The sequence below is a fragment of the Ranitomeya imitator genome, chromosome 1 (genome assembly GCF_032444005.1).
Source record: "Ranitomeya imitator isolate aRanImi1 chromosome 1, aRanImi1.pri, whole genome shotgun sequence".
Classification (NCBI taxonomy): Eukaryota; Metazoa; Chordata; class Amphibia; order Anura; family Dendrobatidae; genus Ranitomeya; species Ranitomeya imitator.
This window is the reverse complement of record NC_091282.1, coordinates 231,170,254-231,194,460: the sequence shown is the minus strand read 5'-3', so window position 1 is coordinate 231,194,460 and position 24,207 is coordinate 231,170,254.

Sequence of the window (24,207 nt, the reverse complement as noted above, 5' to 3'; positions counted from 1 at the left end):
ATATCAAGATATTGCAGTGCATTTGGGAAATGAACATGATATTACATTAGTATTAAGTATATTTCAAGTTTCATCATTTTCATTTTGAGTCTTTGAAATGTTATTTTCATATTATGTGTACAGAGACTTGGGCATTTTCAGCAAATAATATTGTAATACATTTAAATTCTTGAAAGAACATCTAACCTGAAATATTTTTATATTGATATCCATGTTGTGTATGTACAGTTGATATAAATTTTCTATACATCGCTGTTAAAATGCCAGTTTTTGTCATGTAAGAAAGTATGGCAAAACATTAATTTCTGAACATTTTCTACCTATAATAATATTATTCATAATCTGTACAAATCTATTGAGAAAGAAACTGACGTTTTTTTTGGTGGAAAGAGAAAAATAAGGAACTAAAATAATATGGTTGCATAAATACACCGTGTTCCAAATTATTATGCAAATTGGATTTAAGTGTCATAAAGATTTAATTGTTTTGTTTTTCAAATAAACTCATGGATAGTATTGTGTTTCAGGGCTCAATGGATCACTGAAATCAATCTTAAACACATGTGATAATTAGTTTTCCAGGTGATTCTACTTAAAGGAAAACTACTTTAAAAATGATGTTCCACATTATTAAGCAGGCCACAATTTTCAAGTTACATGGGAAAGAAAAAGAATCTCTCTGATGCCGAAAAGCATCATATAGTGCAATGCCTTGGTTAAGGGATGAAAAAATTAGATATTTCCCGAAAACTTAAGCCTGATCATTGTACTGTTAAGAGATTTGTGGCTGAATCTGAGCACAGACGTGTTCGTGCTGATAAAAGCATAATGAGAAAGGTTTCTGCCAGGTAAGTTCAACGATTAAGAGAGCAGCTGCTAAAAGCCACTACAAACCAGCAAAGAGATATTTGAAGCTGCTGGTGCCTCTGGAGTCCCTCAAACCTCAAGGTGTAAGATCCTTCAAAGGCTTGCTTTGGTTCATAAATCTACTATTCAGCCACCCCTAAACAGTGTTCACATGCAGAAACGGTTGCAGTGGGCCCAGACATACATGAAGACAGTTTACTGTTTTTCAAACAGTTTTGTTTACTGATGAGGGTCGAGCAGCCCTGGGTGGTCCAGATGGATGGAGTAGTGGATGGTTGGTGGATGTCCACCATGTCCCAACAAGGCTGCAACGTCAGCAAGGAGGTGGAGGAGTCATGTTTTGGGCTGGAATCATGGGGAAACAGCTGGTAGGGCCCTTTAAGGTTCCAGAAGGTGTGAAAATGACCTCTGCAAAGTATATAGAGTTTGTGACAGACAACTTTCTTCCATGGTACAAAAAACAGAAATGTGCCTTCAGGAGCAAAATCATCTTCATGCATGACAATGCATCATCTCATGCGGCAAAGAATACCTCTGAGTCATTGGCTGCTATGGACATAAAAGGAGATAAATTCATGGTGTGGCCACCATCTACCCCTGACCTCAACCCTATAAAGAACCTTTGGAGTATCACCATGCAAAAGATCTATGAGGGTGGGAGACAGTTCACATCAAAACAGCAGCTCTCGGAGCCTATTCTGACTTCATGCAAAGAAATATAAGCAGAAACTCTACAAAAACTCACAAGTTCAATGTATGCAAGAATTGTGAAGGTGATATCAAAGAAGGGTTCCTATGTTAACATGTAACTTGGCCTGTTAGGATGTTTTGGAGTTAAATAGCTTTATTGTTTAGTGAATGTGACCTCCCAATGCAGAAAATTAGCAAATTCAACAAATGAGCATTTTCAGTTCTTTAAAACATATCAAATGTTTAGAAATTCTACTGTGCCTAATAATTTGGAACAGTGCATTTTGAGGTTTTATTCATTCTTGAGATTATATTGTTATCATTGGGAGGTTTCTTCAATAAAATTCGATGTATACACTAATGGGTGATGACTTTTATTAGACTAACTGTCATTTGCACCAACCATTTAGGAAAATCCGCGAAAAATATCATTTGCATAATAATTTGGCTTTGTGCCAAGCATATCTTTTTCAGTTATGGCCCAAATGCTCAACATTGGCTTCATCAGACATGATGTAGGTTGGCAAATCGTAGCCAGGCTTGAAAGTTTGTTTCTGTAAGAAAATACCTCTATCTTGCCACCATGCCCGAGGGCCATACAAATGAAGAATATTGGAGATTGTATTGGTATGCAGAACACAACCAGTACATGACAGGAATTCCCGCATCTTGACAGCCTTCATTTTCTTCTTGTCTTTGCATCGGTTTCTGGTGTCCAGTTCTAGGTAATGTCACTGTTGTTCCAAATTTAAGCCAATTTTTGATGACTATCAAATTAAATTTCAGAGAGTTCCATTATGAGATAACTATTAATTACTTTAACCCCTTTCTGCGTACTATTCCATCAGCTGGCACTAGCAGTGTCCCCCACTCTGAGGTGTGCTCCGGCGGTCAGCCAACCTCTAAGCCGCGACATGTCAGCTGTTGTCAGCAGCATTTAATAAGCGCTGCCAGCTTCACGGGTGGAAGTACGTGCCCCGCTGACCCAGTCACATGATCGGGGGTCATCGGTGTGTTGCCATCACAACCAGAGGTCTCCTTGAGACCTCTATGGTTGTTGATGGCAGATTGCTATGAGTGCCACCCTGTGGTCAGCACTCATAGCAAGCCTGTAATTCTGCTGCATAGACGTGATCTTTGCATCACCTCTATGAAGCAAAGGCGATCAAGTAGTGGATGCTTCTAGCCTCCCATGGAGGCTACTGAAGCATGCCAAAATTTTAAAAAATCTGTTTAAAAATATAAAAAAAGCAAAAGTTCTTCAAATCACCTTCCTTTTGCCCCCTTCCTTTTCAAAATAAAACAATAAAGAAAATCAAACCTACACATATTTGGTATCGCCGAGTTCAGAATCGCCCGATCTATCAATAAAAAAAGGATTAACCTGATCGCTAAATGGCGTAGCGAGAAAACAATCAAAACACCAAAATTACGTTTTTTGCGAGTAAAAGAATGTATCTGCACAAAAGTGGTATAGTTAAAAATGTCAGCTAATAAGACCTCAGCCAACCCAAGATCTCAGTTTTTTGTGACGGATGATGCCACGGGTATCAGAAAATTGTGCAATTGCTTTTTTTTTTGCAAATTTTGGAATTTTTTTAACCACTTATATAAAAGAGAACCTAGATATGTTTGGCGTATATGAACTAGTAATAACCTGGAGAATTATAATAGCTGGTCAATTTTAGCATGTAGTGAAGCTAGCAAAGAAGCCAAACAAAAAACAAGTGTGAGATTGAACTTTTTTTGCAATTTCATCGCACTTGCAATTTTTTTCCTGTTTTCTGTTACACTACATGGTAAAATCAATGGTGTCGTTCAAAAGTACAACTTGTCCTGCAAAAAATAAGTCCTCACATGGCCATATTGACGGAAAAATAAAAAAGTTATGGCTCTGGAAAGAGGGGAGCAAAAAACAAAAACATGAAAAAAGCTCCGGGGGTTAAGGGGTTAAAGGGAAAAGTGACCATTGAAATTTACAAAATAATATAACTGTCATAAGTATATACCCACCACATCAATATTTGGAATTAGAAACAAACTGGTTCTTACCTAATAATTATGTCTAGCACCAACTGGGCCCATGAAGTATAGTAATGGCCACTTCCAAATTTTACATTTTTGTGTAAGAGTTTATTGATGTTCTATTTAATCCACTCAAGTCATACCAATATTTTGGATAACATATAATACAGTTTATGCTAAAAAAAATGTTTTCCATATCTTGGGTATTTGAAACTAAACAATTTATAATAGACACAAATAGAAATGATAATTGTGATGTGCTAATTTTTTACTTAAATGCAGTTGTTTCATACTAAAATAAATTGTATTCTATTACGTTTTAAAAAATGTTGGACTGTTCGACTTTTCACCCCTTTTTGACATCAGATGTAATAATCCAACCATGTGTGTTTGGCCAATTTGACCAGGGATGGATTATTACGTCATTTCTAGTGATGATCGAATAGTGAAATATTCGAATTCGGGAAAATCAGCACGAATAATTTCTAATATCCGTGTATTCGTATAGAATAACAAATCCAATGCAAGTCAATGAGAAAGCCGAATATTTTTCTGCTGGACCCAACAAACAGATCTGGAGGCCTGAGAAAAAAGCTGAAATGGATGGGAAACAGCTAAAACTAAAATGGGAACATCACGGAAAAGATGCCTGCATGCCTTTCTGACTCACATATGGTATCTGTGGATAATGTTGTCAGATTATTGCACCAGTTTTATGGATTTTTAAAAAGACCTACTAAACCAAAAACAATTTTTTTAAAGCGAAAAACGTTAAGAAACATTTTTCCTTCATAATTACATGTTGTAAGGTGGCTAATGGTCACGTAGTCGATGGGAAGTATGTGTAACAGAGATGGCTGGTCTCTGTGATGTAACCTGGAGTATTTTCTCCAGTGCATGCGAGCACTGAGAGGCTCGTTTGTTGCACTTGGGACCGGGTTGCAGGTAGCTGTGAGAGATGGGCAGGTCTAGCTACCCACATACCTCACCTCTGGGTGTGGTTAGCAGCCTATATAATGGAGGCTGTTGTTTGGCACAGGGTCTGTGACTGGAGGTGTGGAGGCCTCCAGTGTGTGTTTGCTAAGGCTAGGTTCACATTTGCGGTTGATTCCGCAACTGCAAATGCATTGCAAAACACATGCAAACTCTGCGCTTTTTTATCAACTTGCTCTTGATGAATTAAAAAATGCATGTGTTTGCATGCATATTTTATTTTTATGCGCATGCGTTTGATATGAAAACAATTTCAAGGAGAATTTTCTTGAAACAAGCTATGCCAAATGCGCATGGCTCATGGGATTTCTGTATAAAAAACCCTTGTACAGATGAAATCCTCACATTTTGCTCCTGTATTCTGTGTCAAGATGGTTCTTTGCATGGAGAGTTTCTATCGGAATCTGGATTTGGATGTCAACTTGTTTCTTTCCTTTGCATTTGCTTGTGAGCAAGAATGGAGAAGAGGAAAACAGAGAAGATGGTACCGGCACTTTTGGCAGCACCCGATTCTTGAACGGCGACATAGCCATGGAGCCTACCACTCCTTATTTAGTGAGCTCCGTGAAAACCCAAGAGGATGTGTAAAGACATCTTTATGGAATTGCTGGACTGTGTACAAGGAGCCATCAGCAGGCAGGACACCCAGCTCCGTAGAAGGTTCTCCCTGCCACGACCTTTTCCCAACACTGAAGGCCCGCCAATGCCATTTGTTGTGGTTGGAGATGAGCCCTTTCAGATGTGTGGAAACCTCCTGAAACCATACTCCAGTCAGTACTTGAACCACACAAATAAAGGATTTTTAATTACAGACTGACCAGGGCACGAAGAACTGTTGAGTGTGCCTTTGGTATCCTTGTCTCAAAATGGCGCATTTTAGGGACAGCCATTAATCTGAAAATTGAGACAGTCAATGAGGTGGTCAAGGCATGTGTGGTTCTGCACAACTATATAATGGCTAAAGAGTGACCCAACATCAAACTTGATGAACCTGTTTGTACCGATTGCCAGATTACATCATCACCCTCTCAGGACAACAGTTGAAGTTGCCCAAATGAGGGATACATTTGTGTCCTACTTTGTTTCTGAGAGCGGATGTCTGTCCTGGCAAGATGACATGGTTTATTGTTCTTGTAATGTTGTGTAATGTTATGTACCTGTAATAATTCAAATGTACTTTAATGTTTGCTGACAATAAAACACCTCTATTTAAACACCTGTTCCAAGTACCTTCTATATTACCCACATTTTTTTTAAGTTTAATAAGGTGATCAGCAGTTCACAACTACATTTTTTTATATAAATTCACTGGCTGTATCATGCAGATTGCAGATTATAACCAAATTGGGTTATGTAACCCATGCTTTACACTACTCTCTGAGGTCAGTGCTATGGTTGGTGACATTGGATTAGCTCAATCATGTCTTCAGTCTGCATTTCTATATTTCTACATATTAATGCAGACTGAAGAGTTGATGGAGCTAAGCCACCTCATATCTTTAGTCACTTGCCTGTGTGTCAGAACTAGTGCACTCAGCATGCAGAAAAAAATGCATGCTTAGTGCACTAGTTCTCACACCTGGGCAGGTGAGCATTGTCAAAAGTTTAGGGTCACTTAGAAATTTCCTTATTTTTGAAAGAAAAGCACAGGTTTTTCCAATGAAGCTAACATTAAATGATTCAGAAATATACTCTATACATTGTTAATGTGGTAAATGACTATTCTAGCTGCAAATGTCTGGTTTGTAATGCAATATCTTCATAGGTGTATAGAGGGCCATTTCCAACAACCATCACTCCAGTGTTCTTATGGTATTTTGTGTTTGCTAACAGTGTTAGAAGGCTAATGGATGGTTGGAATACCCTTGAAAACCCTTGTGCAAGTATGTTGGCACAGCTGAAAACAGTTTTGCTGATTAGGGAACCTATGAACCTGACCTTCCTTTGAGCTAGTTGAGAATCTGGAGCATTACATTTGTTGGTTCCATTAAACTCTCAAAATGGCCAGAAAAAAAGAACTTTCATGTGAAACTCGACAGCCTAAAACATGTGAAAACCAGGGATTCAAGCTTCAGGAGGCTAATTTGCATATTCCAGGTGCCTTCTGGGAGAAGCGAAGTCTCCCTAAGCTAGAAGATCGTTGGGTACAGCCGGGACCAGCTGCTTCGAAAGCATCACCAAACCAGGGATTCAAGCTTCAGGAGGCTAATTTGCATATTCCAGGTGCCTTCTGGGAGAAGCGAAGTCTCCCTAAGCTAGAAGATCGTTGGGTACAGCCGGGACCAGCTGCTTCGAAAGCATCACCAAACCAGGGATTCAAGCTTCAGGAGGCTAATTTGCATATTCCAGGTGCCTTCTGGGAGAAGCGAAGTCTCCCTAAGCTAGAAGATCGTTGGGTACAGCCGGGACCAGCTGCTTCGAAAGCATCACCAAACCAGGGATTCAAGCTTCAGGAGGCTAATTTGCATATTCCAGGTGCCTTCTGGGAGAAGCGAAGTCTCCCTAAGCTAGAAGATCGTTGGGTACAGCCGGGACCAGCTGCTTCGAAAGCATCACCAAACCAGGGATTCAAGCTTCAGGAGGCTAATTTGCATATTCCAGGTGCCTTCTGGGAGAAGCGAAGTCTCCCTAAGCTAGAAGATCGTTGGGTACAGCCGGGACCAGCTGCTTCGAAAGCATCACCAAACCAGGGATTCAAGCTTCAGGAGGCTAATTTGCATATTCCAGGTGCCTTCTGGGAGAAGCGAAGTCTCCCTAAGCTAGAAGATCGTTGGGTACAGCCGGGACCAGCTGCTTCGAAAGCATCACCAAACCAGGGATTCAAGCTTCAGGAGGCTAATTTGCATATTCCAGGTGCCTTCTGGGAGAAGCGAAGTCTCCCTAAGCTAGAAGATCGTTGGGTACAGCCGGGACCAGCTGCTTCGAAAGCATCACCAAACCAGGGATTCAAGCTTCAGGAGGCTAATTTGCATATTCCAGGTGCCTTCTGGGAGAAGCGAAGTCTCCCTAAGCTAGAAGATCGTTGGGTACAGCCGGGACCAGCTGCTTCGAAAGCATCACCAAACCAGGGATTCAAGCTTCAGGAGGCTAATTTGCATATTCCAGGTGCCTTCTGGGAGAAGCGAAGTCTCCCTAAGCTAGAAGATCGTTGGGTACAGCCGGGACCAGCTGCTTCGAAAGCATCACCAAACCAGGGATTCAAGCTTCAGGAGGCTAATTTGCATATTCCAGGTGCCTTCTGGGAGAAGCGAAGTCTCCCTAAGCTAGAAGATCGTTGGGTACAGCCGGGACCAGCTGCTTCGAAAGCATCACCAAACCAGGGATTCAAGCTTCAGGAGGCTAATTTGCATATTCCAGGTGCCTTCTGGGAGAAGCGAAGTCTCCCTAAGCTAGAAGATCGTTGGGTACAGCCGGGACCAGCTGCTTCGAAAGCATCACCAAACCAGGGATTCAAGCTTCAGGAGGCTAATTTGCATATTCCAGGTGCCTTCTGGGAGAAGCGAAGTCTCCCTAAGCTAGAAGATCGTTGGGTACAGCCGGGACCAGCTGCTTCGAAAGCATCACCAAACCAGGGATTCAAGCTTCAGGAGGCTAATTTGCATATTCCAGGTGCCTTCTGGGAGAAGCGAAGTCTCCCTAAGCTAGAAGATCGTTGGGTACAGCCGGGACCAGCTGCTTCGAAAGCATCACCAAACCAGGGATTCAAGCTTCAGGAGGCTAATTTGCATATTCCAGGTGCCTTCTGGGAGAAGCGAAGTCTCCCTAAGCTAGAAGATCGTTGGGTACAGCCGGGACCAGCTGCTTCGAAAGCATCACCAAACCAGGGATTCAAGCTTCAGGAGGCTAATTTGCATATTCCAGGTGCCTTCTGGGAGAAGCGAAGTCTCCCTAAGCTAGAAGATCGTTGGGTACAGCCGGGACCAGCTGCTTCGAAAGCATCACCAAACCAGGGATTCAAGCTTCAGGAGGCTAATTTGCATATTCCAGGTGCCTTCTGGGAGAAGCGAAGTCTCCCTAAGCTAGAAGATCGTTGGGTACAGCCGGGACCAGCTGCTTCGAAAGCATCACCAAACCAGGGATTCAAGCTTCAGGAGGCTAATTTGCATATTCCAGGTGCCTTCTGGGAGAAGCGAAGTCTCCCTAAGCTAGAAGATCGTTGGGTACAGCCGGGACCAGCTGCTTCGAAAGCATCACCAAACCAGGGATTCAAGCTTCAGGAGGCTAATTTGCATATTCCAGGTGCCTTCTGGGAGAAGCGAAGTCTCCCTAAGCTAGAAGATCGTTGGGTACAGCCGGGACCAGCTGCTTCGAAAGCATCACCAAACCAGGGATTCAAGCTTCAGGAGGCTAATTTGCATATTCCAGGTGCCTTCTGGGAGAAGCGAAGTCTCCCTAAGCTAGAAGATCGTTGGGTACAGCCGGGACCAGCTGCTTCGAAAGCATCACCAAACCAGGGATTCAAGCTTCAGGAGGCTAATTTGCATATTCCAGGTGCCTTCTGGGAGAAGCGAAGTCTCCCTAAGCTAGAAGATCGTTGGGTACAGCCGGGACCAGCTGCTTCGAAAGCATCACCAAACCAGGGATTCAAGCTTCAGGAGGCTAATTTGCATATTCCAGGTGCCTTCTGGGAGAAGCGAAGTCTCCCTAAGCTAGAAGATCGTTGGGTACAGCCGGGACCAGCTGCTTCGAAAGCATCACCAAACCAGGGATTCAAGCTTCAGGAGGCTAATTTGCATATTCCAGGTGCCTTCTGGGAGAAGCGAAGTCTCCCTAAGCTAGAAGATCGTTGGGTACAGCCGGGACCAGCTGCTTCGAAAGCATCACCAAACCAGGGATTCAAGCTTCAGGAGGCTAATTTGCATATTCCAGGTGCCTTCTGGGAGAAGCGAAGTCTCCCTAAGCTAGAAGATCGTTGGGTACAGCCGGGACCAGCTGCTTCGAAAGCATCACCAAACCAGGGATTCAAGCTTCAGGAGGCTAATTTGCATATTCCAGGTGCCTTCTGGGAGAAGCGAAGTCTCCCTAAGCTAGAAGATCGTTGGGTACAGCCGGGACCAGCTGCTTCGAAAGCATCACCAAACCAGGGATTCAAGCTTCAGGAGGCTAATTTGCATATTCCAGGTGCCTTCTGGGAGAAGCGAAGTCTCCCTAAGCTAGAAGATCGTTGGGTACAGCCGGGACCAGCTGCTTCGAAAGCATCACCAAACCAGGGATTCAAGCTTCAGGAGGCTAATTTGCATATTCCAGGTGCCTTCTGGGAGAAGGGAAGTCTCCCTAAGCTAGAAGATCGTTGGGTACAGCCGGGACCAGCTGCTTCGAAAGCATCACCAAACCAGGGATTCAAGCTTCAGGAGGCTAATTTGCATATTCCAGGTGCCTTCTGGGAGAAGCGAAGTCTCCCTAAGCTAGAAGATCGTTGGGTACAGCCGGGACCAGCTGCTTCGAAAGCATCACCAAACCAGGGATTCAAGCTTCAGGAGGCTAATTTGCATATTCCAGGTGCCTTCTGGGAGAAGCGAAGTCTCCCTAAGCTAGAAGATCGTTGGGTACAGCCGGGACCAGCTGCTTCGAAAGCATCACCAAACCAGGGATTCAAGCTTCAGGAGGCTAATTTGCATATTCCAGGTGCCTTCTGGGAGAAGCGAAGTCTCCCTAAGCTAGAAGATCGTTGGGTACAGCCGGGACCAGCTGCTTCGAAAGCATCACCAAACCAGGGATTCAAGCTTCAGGAGGCTAATTTGCATATTCCAGGTGCCTTCTGGGAGAAGCGAAGTCTCCCTAAGCTAGAAGATCGTTGGGTACAGCCGGGACCAGCTGCTTCGAAAGCATCACCAAACCAGGGATTCAAGCTTCAGGAGGCTAATTTGCATATTCCAGGTGCCTTCTGGGAGAAGCGAAGTCTCCCTAAGCTAGAAGATCGTTGGGTACAGCCGGGACCAGCTGCTTCGAAAGCATCACCAAACCAGGGATTCAAGCTTCAGGAGGCTAATTTGCATATTCCAGGTGCCTTCTGGGAGAAGCGAAGTCTCCCTAAGCTAGAAGATCGTTGGGTACAGCCGGGACCAGCTGCTTCGAAAGCATCACCAAACCAGGGATTCAAGCTTCAGGAGGCTAATTTGCATATTCCAGGTGCCTTCTGGGAGAAGCGAAGTCTCCCTAAGCTAGAAGATCGTTGGGTACAGCCGGGACCAGCTGCTTCGAAAGCATCACCAAACCAGGGATTCAAGCTTCAGGAGGCTAATTTGCATATTCCAGGTGCCTTCTGGGAGAAGCGAAGTCTCCCTAAGCTAGAAGATCGTTGGGTACAGCCGGGACCAGCTGCTTCGAAAGCATCACCAAACCAGGGATTCAAGCTTCAGGAGGCTAATTTGCATATTCCAGGTGCCTTCTGGGAGAAGCGAAGTCTCCCTAAGCTAGAAGATCGTTGGGTACAGCCGGGACCAGCTGCTTCGAAAGCATCACCAAACCAGGGATTCAAGCTTCAGGAGGCTAATTTGCATATTCCAGGTGCCTTCTGGGAGAAGCGAAGTCTCCCTAAGCTAGAAGATCGTTGGGTACAGCCGGGACCAGCTGCTTCGAAAGCATCACCAAACCAGGGATTCAAGCTTCAGGAGGCTAATTTGCATATTCCAGGTGCCTTCTGGGAGAAGCGAAGTCTCCCTAAGCTAGAAGATCGTTGGGTACAGCCGGGACCAGCTGCTTCGAAAGCATCACCAAACCAGGGATTCAAGCTTCAGGAGGCTAATTTGCATATTCCAGGTGCCTTCTGGGAGAAGCGAAGTCTCCCTAAGCTAGAAGATCGTTGGGTACAGCCGGGACCAGCTGCTTCGAAAGCATCACCAAACCAGGGATTCAAGCTTCAGGAGGCTAATTTGCATATTCCAGGTGCCTTCTGGGAGAAGCGAAGTCTCCCTAAGCTAGAAGATCGTTGGGTACAGCCGGGACCAGCTGCTTCGAAAGCATCACCAAACCAGGGATTCAAGCTTCAGGAGGCTAATTTGCATATTCCAGGTGCCTTCTGGGAGAAGCGAAGTCTCCCTAAGCTAGAAGATCGTTGGGTACAGCCGGGACCAGCTGCTTCGAAAGCATCACCAAACCAGGGATTCAAGCTTCAGGAGGCTAATTTGCATATTCCAGGTGCCTTCTGGGAGAAGCGAAGTCTCCCTAAGCTAGAAGATCGTTGGGTACAGCCGGGACCAGCTGCTTCGAAAGCATCACCAAACCAGGGATTCAAGCTTCAGGAGGCTAATTTGCATATTCCAGGTGCCTTCTGGGAGAAGCGAAGTCTCCCTAAGCTAGAAGATCGTTGGGTACAGCCGGGACCAGCTGCTTCGAAAGCATCACCAAACCGCGCGCCTGTAGGACATTATTGCAAGAGAGCTTGGCTGAGTAGATTACACAAGAAGGAAAACACACAGCAAGTCAGCAGGATCTAGGAGCAACATGGCAGATGTGACAACCTACATGGTGAGCTGCAGCATGTGCTACATGTTCACAGATCGACCAGAAGAAGAATCCAATTTCACCTGTCAGAAGTGTAGACTAGTGGCCCTTTTAGAAGAAAAGGTGCGGGGTCTGGAAGAAAGAATAGCAACTTTGAAACTCATCAAAGAGAATGAAGACTTTCTAGACAGAACAGAAGCATCTCTACTGGTCACAGAAGGTGCAAAAAGTGTCAGAGAACCTCCAAAAGCAGATGAGTGGAAGCATGTGACCAAAAGAAGCAAGAAGACCATGGAGAAATCACCAACCACACAACTGAAGAACCGATATCATATCTTTGTAGAGGATGAAGATGGCACACCTAAGAATGAAGCAATACCAGCAAGCAAAAAAGAAAAGGGCACACAGCAACAAGTGACAGCAAAAAGTACAGCCAAGAAGCAACGAAGAGTGGTGGTGGTGGGAGACTCACTACTGAGAGGCACCGAAGCAGCCATCTGCAGACCGGACATAACTGCAAGAGAAGTATGCTGCCTTCCAGGTGCGATGATCAAGGATGTGACCGATAGGATACCAAAGCTCTTCAGCTCCAAGGACGTCCACCCATTTCTTCTGATACATGTTGGCACCAATGACACGGCAAGGAAGGACCTACCGACAATCTGCAAGGACTTTGAAGAGTTGGGGAAGAAAGTAAAGGAACTGGATGCACAGGTAGTTTTTTCTTCTATCCTTCCAGTAGACGGGCATGGCACCAGGAGATGGAACAGGATCCTTGATGCAAACAACTGGCTAAGACGATGGTGCAGACAACAAGGATTTGGATTCCTGGACCACGGTGTGAATTACTGGTATGATGGACTCCTCGCCAGAGACGGACTACACCTCAACAAACCTGGGAAACACACATTCGCCAGAAGACTCGCTACACTTATCAGGAGGGCGTTAAACTAGAAGAAGAGGGGACGGGAAGAAAAACATTAGACTCGAACAAAGACGACCCAGGAAAACATACTCAGAAGGGAGGTAAGAACATTTCTAAAACAATCCACAGTGAGGAGATTGGAACAAAACAAAATCCTCTAAACTGCATGCTCGCAAACGCCAGAAGCCTGACAAACAAGATGGAAGAACTAGAAGCAGAAATATCTACAGGTAACTTTGACATAGTGGGAATAACCGAGACATGGTTAGATGAAAGCTATGACTGGGCAGTTAACTTACAGGGTTACAGTCTGTTTAGAAAGGATCGTAAAAATCGGAGAGGAGGAGGGGTTTGTCTCTATGTAAAGTCTTGTCTAAAGTCCACTTTAAGGGAGGATATTAGCGAAGGGAATGAGGATGTCGAGTCCATATGGGTTGAAATTCATGGAGGGAAAAATGGTAACAAAATTCTCATTGGGGTCTGTTACAAACCCCCAAATATAACAGAAAGCATGGAAAGTCTACTTCTAAAGCAGATAGATGAAGCTGCAACCCATAATGAGGTCCTGGTTATGGGGGACTTTAACTACCCGGATATTAACTGGGAAACAGAAACCTGTGAAACGCATAAAGGCAACAGGTTTCTGCTAATAACCAAGAAAAATTATCTTTCACAATTGGTGCAGAATCCAACCAGAGGAGCAGCACTTTTAGACCTAATACTATCTAATAGACCTGACAGAATAACAAATCTGCAGGTGGTTGGGCATTTAGGAAATAGCGACCACAATATTGTGCAGTTTCACCTGTCTTTCACTAGGGGGACTTGTCAGGGAGTCACAAAAACATTGAACTTTAGGAAGGCAAAGTTTGAACAGCTTAGAGATGCCCTTAATCTGGTAGACTGGGACAATATCCTCAGAAATGAGAATACAGATAATAAATGGGAAATGTTTAAGAACATCCTAAATAGGCAGTGTAAGCGGTTTATACCTTGTGGGAATAAAAGGACTAGAAATAGGAAAAACCCAATGTGGCTAAACAAAGAAGTAAGACAGGCAATTAACAGTAAAAAGAAAGCATTTGCACTACTAAAGCAGGATGGCACCATTGAAGCTCTAAAAAACTATAGGGAGAAAAATACTTTATCTAAAAAACTAATTAAAGCTGCCAAAAAGGAAACAGAGAAGCACATTGCTAAGGAGAGTAAAACTAATCCCAAACTGTTCTTCAACTATATCAATAGTAAAAGAATAAAAACTGAAAATGTAGGCCCCTTAAAAAATAGTGAGGAAAGAATGGTTGTAGATGACGAGGAAAAAGCTAACATATTAAACACCTTCTTCTCCACGGTATTCACGGTGGAAAATGAAATGCTAGGTGAAATCCCAAGAAACAATGAAAACCCTATATTAAGGGTCACCAATCTAACCCAAGAAGAGGTGCGAAACCGGCTAAATAAGATTAAAATAGATAAATCTCCGGGTCCGGATGGCATACACCCACGAGTACTAAGAGAACTAAGTAATGTAATAGATAAACCATTATTTCTTATTTTTAGTGACTCTATAGCGACAGGGTCTGTTCCGCAGGACTGGCGCATAGCAAATGTGGTGCCAATATTCAAAAAGGGCTCTAAAAGTGAACCTGGAAATTATAGGCCAGTAAGTCTAACCTCTATTGTTGGTAAAATATTTGAAGGGTTTCTGAGGGATGTTATTCTGGATTATCTCAATGAGAATAACTGTTTAACTCCATATCAGCATGGGTTTATGAGAAATCGCTCCTGTCAAACCAATCTAATCAGTTTTTATGAAGAGGTAAGCTATAGACTGGACCACGGTGAGTCATTGGACGTGGTATATCTCGATTTTTCCAAAGCGTTTGATACCGTGCCGCACAAGAGGTTGGTACACAAAATGAGAATGCTTGGTCTGGGGGAAAATGTGTGTAAATGGGTTAGTAACTGGCTTAGTGATAGAAAGCAGAGGGTGGTTATAAATGGTATAGTCTCTAACTGGGTCGCTGTGACCAGTGGGGTACCGCAGGGGTCAGTATTGGGACCTGTTCTCTTCAACATATTCATTAATGATCTGGTAGAAGGTTTACACAGTAAAATATCGATATTTGCAGATGATACAAAACTATGTAAAGCAGTTAATACAAGAGAAGATAGTATTCTGCTACAGATGGATCTGGATAAGTTGGAAACTTGGGCTGAAAGGTGGCAGATGAGGTTTAACAATGATAAATGTAAGGTTATACACATGGGAAGAGGGAATCAATATCACCATTACACACTGAACGGGAAACCACTGGGTAAATCTGACAGGGAGAAGGACTTGGGGATCCTAGTTAATGATAAACTTACCTGGAGCAGCCAGTGCCAGGCAGCAGCTGCCAAGGCAAACAGGATCATGGGGTGCATTAAAAGAGGTCTGGATACACATGATGAGAGCATTATACTGCCTCTGTACAAATCCCTAGTTAGACCGCACATGGAGTACTGTGTCCAGTTTTGGGCACCGGTGCTCAGGAAGGATATAATGGAACTAGAGAGAGTACAAAGGAGGGCAACAAAATTAATAAAGGGGATGGGAGAACTACAATACCCAGATAGATTAGCGAAATTAGGATTATTTAGTCTAGAAAAAAGACGACTGAGGGGCGATCTAATAACCATGTATAAGTATATAAGGGGACAATACAAATATCTCGCTGAGGATCTGTTTATACCAAGGAAGGTGACGGGCACAAGGGGGCATTCTTTGCGTCTGGAGGAGAGAAGGTTTTTCCACCAACATAGAAGAGGATTCTTTACTGTTAGGGCAGTGAGAATCTGGAATTGCTTGCCTGAGGAGGTGGTGATGGCGAACTCAGTCGAGGGGTTCAAGAGAGGCCTGGATGTCTTCCTGGAGCAGAACAATATTGTATCATACAATTATTAGGTTCTGTAGAAGGACGTAGATCTGGGTATTTATTATGATGGAATATAGGCTGAACTGGATGGACAAATGTCTTCCTGGAGCAGAACAATATTGTATCATACAATTATTAGGTTCTGTAGAAGGACGTAGATCTGGGTATTTATTATGATGGAATATAGGCTGAACTGGATGGACAAATGTCTTTTTTCGGCCTTACTAACTATGTTACTATGTTACTATGTTACTATGTATTCTTGTTCTTAGAAATGAAGGCTATTCCATGTGAGAAATTGCCAAGAAACCGAAGATTTCCTAATATGGTGTGTACTAGGGTTGAGCGAAACGGGTCGTTCATTTTCAAAAGTCGCCGACTTTTGGCAAAGTCGGGTTTCATGAAACCCGACCCGACCCCTGTGCGGGGTCGGCCATGCGGTACGCGACTTTCGCGCCAAAGTCGCGTTTCAATGACGCGAAAAGCGCCATTTCTCAGCCAATGAAGGTGAACGCAGAGTGTGGGCAGCGTGATGACATATGACCTGGTCCCCACCATCTTAGAGAAGGGCATTGCAGTGATTGGCTTGCTGTCTGCGGCGTCACAGGGGCTATAAAGAGGCGTTCCCGCCGACCGCCATCTTACTGCTGCTGATCTGAGCTTAGGGAGAGGTTGCTGCCGCTTCGTCAGAAGCAGGGATAGCGTTAGGCAGGGTCCATTAACCCCCAAACCGCTTGTGCTGTAGCGATTTCCACTGTCCAACACCACCTTCGGTGTGCATGGATAGTGGAAGCTAAATTTTTTTTTTCTCAGCGCTGTAGCTCATTGGGCTGCCCTAGAAGGCTCCCTGATAGCTGCATTGCTGTGTGTACGCCGCTGTGCAAACCAACTGCTTTTTTCAAAGCACAAATCCTCTTGTTCCTTCCTTTCTGCACAGCTATCTTTTTTGTTTGTCCACACTTTTTATTTAATTTGTGCATCAGTCCACTCCTTATTGCTGCCTGCCATACCTGGCTGAGATTACTGCAGGGAGATAGTAATTGTAGGACAGTCCCTGTTTTTTTTTTTTGTGGGAGATTAAGATTGGCATTTCTGCTAGAGTGCCATCCCTGTGTGTGCCATCTCTCACTCAGTGGGCCATAGAAAGCCTATTTATTTTTTTGGTTGATTTGGGTTCTAAATTCTACCTGAAAAAATCAATAAATCAATCAGTGGGAGATTAATATTGGCTTCTGGGCTTGTGTGCCACTTCTGACTCCTGTGTGTACCATCTCTCACTCAGTGGGCCATAGAAAGCCTATTTATTTTTTTGGTTGATTTGGGTTCTAAATTCTACCTGAAAAAATCAATAAATCAATCAGTGGGAGATAAATATTGGCCTCTGGGCTTGTGTGCCACTCCTGACTCCTGTGTGTGCCATCTCTCACTCAGTGGGCCATAGAAAGCCTATTTATTTTTTTGGTTGATTTGGGTTCTAAATTCTACCTGAAAAAAATCAATAAATCAATCAGTGGGAGATAAATATTGGCCTCTGGGCTTGTGTGCCACTCCTGACTCCTGTGTGTGCCATCTCTCACTCAGTGGGCCATAGAAAGCCTATTTATTTTTTTGGTTGATTTGGGTTCTAAATTCTACCTGAAAAAATCAATAAATCAATCAGTGGGAGATAAATATTGGCCTCTGGGCTTGTGTGCCACTCCTGACTTCTGTGTGTGCCATCTCTCACTCAGTGGGCCATAGAAAGCCTATTTATTTTTTTGGTTGATTTGGGTTCTAAATTCTACCTGAAAAAATCACTAAATCAATCAGTGGGAGATGAATATTGGCCTCTGGGCTTGTGTGCCACTCCTGACTCCTGTGTGTGCCATCTCTCACTCAGTGGGCCATAGAAAGCCTATTTATTTTTTTGGTTGATTTGGGTTCTAAATTCTACCTGAAAAAATCACTAAATCAATCAGTGGGAGATAAATATTGGCTTCTGGGCTTGTGTGCCACTCCTGACTCCTGTGTGTGCCATCTCTCACTCAGTGGGCCATAGAAAGCCTATTTTTTTTTTATTTGGTTTCTAAATTCTCCCTGAAAAAATCATTTTATTTTATTTGGTTTCTAAATTCTTCCTGAAAAAATCATTTTATTTTATTTTGTTTCTAAATTCTCCCTGAAAAAAAAAAAATGGGAGATTAATATTGACATTTGTGCTTGAGTGACAGTCCTGCGTGTGTGGCATCTCTGTGATTTGGTGCCACAGAAAACAGAGTGTGTAACATTGTGCCTGATTTTCCTTGCGGTCTCACCAACCTGTAAAGGGATATCGAAATCATACTGAAGTTATAGCTCACCGTGTAAGTTGTTTGACAGCAACAAACAGTGGCGTAACTACAAAGTTATGGGCCCCGGTGCGAACTTTCAAATGGGGCCCCCCACCATGCTAAAATATTTTCCACCCAAATTCACATTTTCCCTATTAATATTGCACACTATAGCTTTATTGCAAAGTTGTATAGTGTGACCTCAGTTGCATAACTATCCAGTGCCCCATCCTGGCATATATTTGCCCCCCGTACTGCCATTGTTATGTAATGTATAAAAGAAAATAAACCATTATACTCATCAGGGGCTAACATAGAAGTCATGGGGATCCATATAAGAAGTATAATGCACCCCCATAGTACTCCTTATAGTATAATACACTCCCTATAGTCCCCCATATAGTATTGTACACTTCTCAGTCCTCCATATAGTATAATACACTCCTCCGTATATTAAAATACACTCCTCATAGTGCTCCATATAGCATAATACACTCTTTGTAGTGCTCCATATAGTATAATACACTCCTCCGTATATTAACTTACACTCCTCATAGTCCTCCATATAGCATAATACACTCTTCGTAGTGCTCCATATAGTATAATACACTGCTCAGTCCTCCATATAGTATAATACACCCCTCATAGTCCTCCATATAGTATAATACACTCATCAGTCCTCCATTTAGTATTATACACTCCACATAGTCCTCCATATATTAAAATACACAGCTCAGTCCTCCATATAGTATAATACACTCCTCATAGTGCTCCATATAGTATAATGCACCGCCATCGTCATCCATGTTGTACAATTCACTTCCCATAGTATGATGGACCATAGTTCTTCATATAGTATAATATATTCCCCATAGTCCTCAATTCAGTATAATGCAGCCCACATATAGTATAATACAGCCACCCCACAGAGTATACTGCAGCCCTGCCATACAATACAATGTAACCCCCATAGAATATAATGCAGCCCCCATCACAGTGTAATGCAGACCCTCCATACAGGGGCAGTGAGAAAGACATGAGCAAATGGTGACTAGGGGGCAGGGGACAAGGACACAAGGGGAGTAGGGGAGACAGGCACAATGGTAACATAGGGGGGCCAGGGAGCAAGGAAGACAGGCACAAGGGGACACATGGGGGCAAGGAGGCAGGGGAGAAGGTTACAAGGGGACTAGTGGGCAAGAGAGACTGACACAAGGGGACAAGGGAGACTGGCACAAGGGGACACAAAGGGACTAGTTGGCCAGGGAGACTGAGAAGGGGACACACAGGGACTAATGGGCAAGGAAGACTGGCACACAGGGACAAGGGACACAAGCATAAGGGGACAAGGGAGACAGGTGCAAGGGGACACACAGGGACTAGTGGGCAAGGGACACTGACACAAGGCTACACACAGGGACAAGGGATAGAAGCACAAGGGGACTCATAGGGAATAAGAGGAAGGGGAGAAGGGCACAATGGTACACACGGGGACTAGGGTGCAATGGAGACAGGCACAAGATGACACAAGGGGACTCCAAGGGCAGAGTAGATAGGGACGCAAGGGGACAGAGGAAGATGGGGGGTAGACTTGGGAGGAGGGAAGAAGGGGGCACAGGGATTACAAGGACAGGGTAGATGGAGAACACACGGTGAGAAAGGCGACAGGGGAGACTTGAGAGCAGGGCAGACGAGTCACACGGGGACAAGGGGCAGGGAATGCATGGGGGGTGCAGGAGGACTCAGGGCATGGGAGATGAGGAGCATTGGGAGACCAGGGGAGGAGGAACAAGGTGTGTACGGGGAGCCCAAAGGAGCACCATGACCTGAACCTGGGGACCTACTAGGACATGGGGCACGGGACAGCAGGGAGGAAACGGGGCTGGTGTCACAGGGGGCCAGGGACGCTGGGGGCCGAGACGGTGACACACGGGCAGCAGACACACCTCACTTCCGCCGGTCCCATACACCTCCATGTTCATCCCTGGATCCTCCATATAGCTGAGATGCTGCGGCATCCCCCTCCTGGGCGGCTTGGTCCACGTGCCCCCCACTAGCTCCGGAACCGCCTGTTCCCGGCCCCAGCAGCCGCCACAGGCTTTGCCAATATGGCGACCACCATCACCTGTGCAGATGCTGCACTGCCTGGGCCCCACACACAGCGGGTGCGCGATGAAGTGATGTCATCACGCACCCGCAGTGTCAGAGGCAGAGGGGAATGATGGGAGAGGGAGCATCAGCTGACGCTCTCTCCTCCATCATTGCTTTGAACTGTACCGGCATCATAAACGCCGGTATAGTTCACTGCGGCGGCTGCGACAGGGGCAGTTGGGTGCCTCTGACCTATCAGGCCCCTGACTTGCCAGTCTGTCGTAGTTACGCCCCTGCCCCACACACACCACAGATATCACACACACACTTCAGATATCACACACACACACACTACATATATCACACACACACACACACACACACTACAGATATCACACACACACTACAGATATCACACACACTACAGATGTCATATACACACTACATATATAACACACGCACTACAGATATCACACACACACATACACACACACACACTACATATATAACACACACACTACAGATATCACACACAAACACACCAGCTCACATACACATCTCACACTCCTCTCTGCTAAAGGGGAGGCTGATATTAACCTGCAGCTCCTCAGCGTCTCCTGCTTGCACACCGCTGTCATGTCCCGCCCCTCCCCCGCTCTCCCCTTCAGTCCCGGGGCTCAGAGCAGGAGACGCTGTCACAGTCTCTGAGTCTCACAGTGCTGACTGGAGCTGCTTCCAAGTTCCTCTCCCATACCCCGGCTGCCCCCTCCCCCTAGATACGTCTGGGACTGTTGCCGTGCGGGAGGGATCTCCTCCTGCACTGCAACATGGTGTCGGCCAGCGCCTCTGACCTGCCGGGCGGAGGGCCCCTGACCAGCCGGGCCCCGTCGCAATGGCGACCGCTGCGACCGCGGTAGTTACGCCACTGGCAACAAATAAAGTTACTTTGGTTAAGTTTTTAAAACAATGAGGAAGTCTGGTGCAAGAGGTCGTGGCCGTGGGCGTTCATTGTCAGCTGGTAATGATGGTAGTGGTAGTGGAGCATCAGGTGGTCGTGGGAAAAAAAATATTTCACCTAAGTCTGGAGCTGTGGAGCCAGGTTCGTCGTCTGGCTACACAAGGCCTCGAATGCTCTCTTTTCTGGGAGTAGGAAAACCGCTTTTAACCCCTTTACCCCCAAGGGTGGTTTGCACGTTAATGACCGGGCCAATTTTTACAATTCTGACCACTGTCCCTTTATGAGGTTATAACTCTGGAACGCTTCAATGGATCCTGGTGATTCTGACATTGTTTTCTCGTGACATATTGTACTTCATGACAATGGTAAAAATTCTTTGATAGTACCTGCGTTTATTTGTGAAAAAAACGGAAATTTTGCGAAAATTATGAAAATTTCGCAATTTTCCAACTTTGAATTTTTATGCAATTAAATCACAGAGATATGTCACACAAAATACTTAATAAGTAACATTTCCCACATGTCTACTTTACATCAACACAATTTTGGAACTAAAATTTTTTTTTGTTAGGGAGTTATAAGGGTTAAAAGTTGACCAGCAATTTCTCATTTCTACAACACCATTTTATTTTAGGGACCACATCTCATTTGAAGTCATTTTGAGGGGTCTATATGATAGAAAATACCCAAGTGTGACACCATTCTAAAAACTACACCCCTCAAGGTGCTCAAAACCATATTCAAGAAGTTTATTATCCCTTCTGGTGCTTCACAGGAATTTTTTGAATGTTTAAATAAAAATGAACATTTAACTTTTTTTCACAAAAAATTTAATTCAGCTCCAATTTGTTTTATTTTACCAAGGGTAACAGGAGAAAATGGACCCCAAACATTGTTGTACAATTTGTCCTGAGTATGCCAATACCCCACATGTGGGGGTATACCACTGTTTGGGTGCATGGCAGAGCTCGGAAGCGAAGGAGTGCCATTTGACTTTTCAATGCAAAATTGACTGGAATTGAGATGGGACGCCATGTTGCGTTTGAAGAGCCACTGATGTGCCTAAACATTGAAACCCCCCACAAGTGACACCATTTTGGAAAGTAGACCCCCTAAGGAACTTATCTAGAGGTGTGGTGAGCACTTTGACCCACCAAGTGCTTCACAGAAGTTTATAATGTAGAACCGTAAAAATAAAAAATCATATTTTTTCACAAAAATTATCTTTTCGCCCCCAATTTTTTATTTTGTCAAGGGTAAGAGAAGAAATTGGACCCCAAAAGTTGTTGTACAATTTGTCCTGAGTACGCTGATACCCCATATGTGGGGGTAAACCACTGTTTGGGCGGATGGGAGAGCTCGGAAGGGAAGGAGCGCCGTTTGACTTTTCAAAGCAAAATTGACAGGAATTGAGATAGAACGCCATGTTGCGTTTGAAGAGCCACTGATGTGCCTAAACATTGAAACCCCCCACAAATGACACCATTTTGGAAAGTAGACCCCCTAAGGAACTTATCTAGAGGTGTGGTGAGCACTTTGACCCACCAAGTGCTTCACAGAAGTTTATAATGCAGAGCCGTAAAAATAAAACAAAATTTTTTTCCCACAAAAATTATTTTTTTAGCCCCCAGTTTTGTATTTTCCTGAGGGTAACAGGAGAAATTGGACCCCAAAATTTGTTGCCCAATTTGTCCTGAGTGCGATGATACACCATATGTGGGGGGGAACCACTGTTTGGGCACATGGGAGGGCTTAGAAGGGAAGGAGTGCCATTTGAATGCAGACTTAGATGGAATGGTCTGCAGGTGTCACATTGCGTTTGCAGAGCCCCTAATGTACCTAAACAGTAGAAACCCCCCACAAGTGACACCATTTTGGAAAGTAGACCCCCTTAGGAACTTATCTAGATGTGTGCTGAGCGCTTTGACCCACCAAGGGCTTCACAGAAGTTTATAATGGAGAGCCGTAAAAATAAAACAAAAATTTTTTCCCACAAAAATTATTTTTTAGCCCCCAGTTTTGTATTTTCCCGAGGGTAACAGGAGAAATTCGACCCCACAATTTGTTGTCCAATTTGTCCTGAGTGCGCTGATACCCCATATGTGGGGGGGAACCACTGTTTGGGCGCATGGGAGGGCTCAGAAGGGAAGGAGCTCCATTTGGAATGAGGACTTAGATGGAATGGTCTGCAGGTGTCACATTGCATTTGCAGAGCCCCTAATGTACCTAAACAGTAGAAACCTCCCACAAGTGACACCATTTTGGAAACTAGACCCCCTAAGGAACTCATCTAGATGTGTTGTGATAGCTTTGAACCCCCAAGTGTTTCACTACAGTTTGTAACGCAGAGCCGTGAAAATTAAAAAAAAAAATCTTTCCCCCCAAAATTATTTTTTAGCCCCCAGTTTTGTATTTTCCCGAGGGTAAGAGGAGAAATTCGACCCCAAAAGTTGTTGTCCAATTTGTCCTGAGTACGCTGATACCCCGTATGTTGGGGGAAACCACCGTTTGAGCGCATGGCAGAGCTCGGAAGGAAAGGAGCGCCATTTGGAATGCAGACTTAGATGGAATGGTCTGCAGACGTCACATTGCGTTTGCAGAACCCCTAATGTACCTAAACAGTAGAAACCCCCCACAAGTGACCCCATATTGGAAACTAGACCCCCCAGGGAACTAATCTAGATGTGTTGTGAGAACTTTGAACCCCCAAGTGTTTCACTACAGTTTATAACGCAGAGCCGTGAAAATAAAAAATCCTTTTTTTTCCCACAGAAAATATGTTTTAGCCCCGAGTTTTGTATTTTCCCAAGGGTAGCAGGAGAAATTGGACCCCAAAAGTTGTTGTCCTATTTGTCCTGAGTACGCTGATACCCCATATGTTGGGGTAAACCCCTGTTTGGGCACACGGGAGAGCTCGGAAAGGAAGAAGCACGGTTTTACTTTTTCAACGCAGAATTGGCTGGAATTGAGATCGGACGCCATATCGCG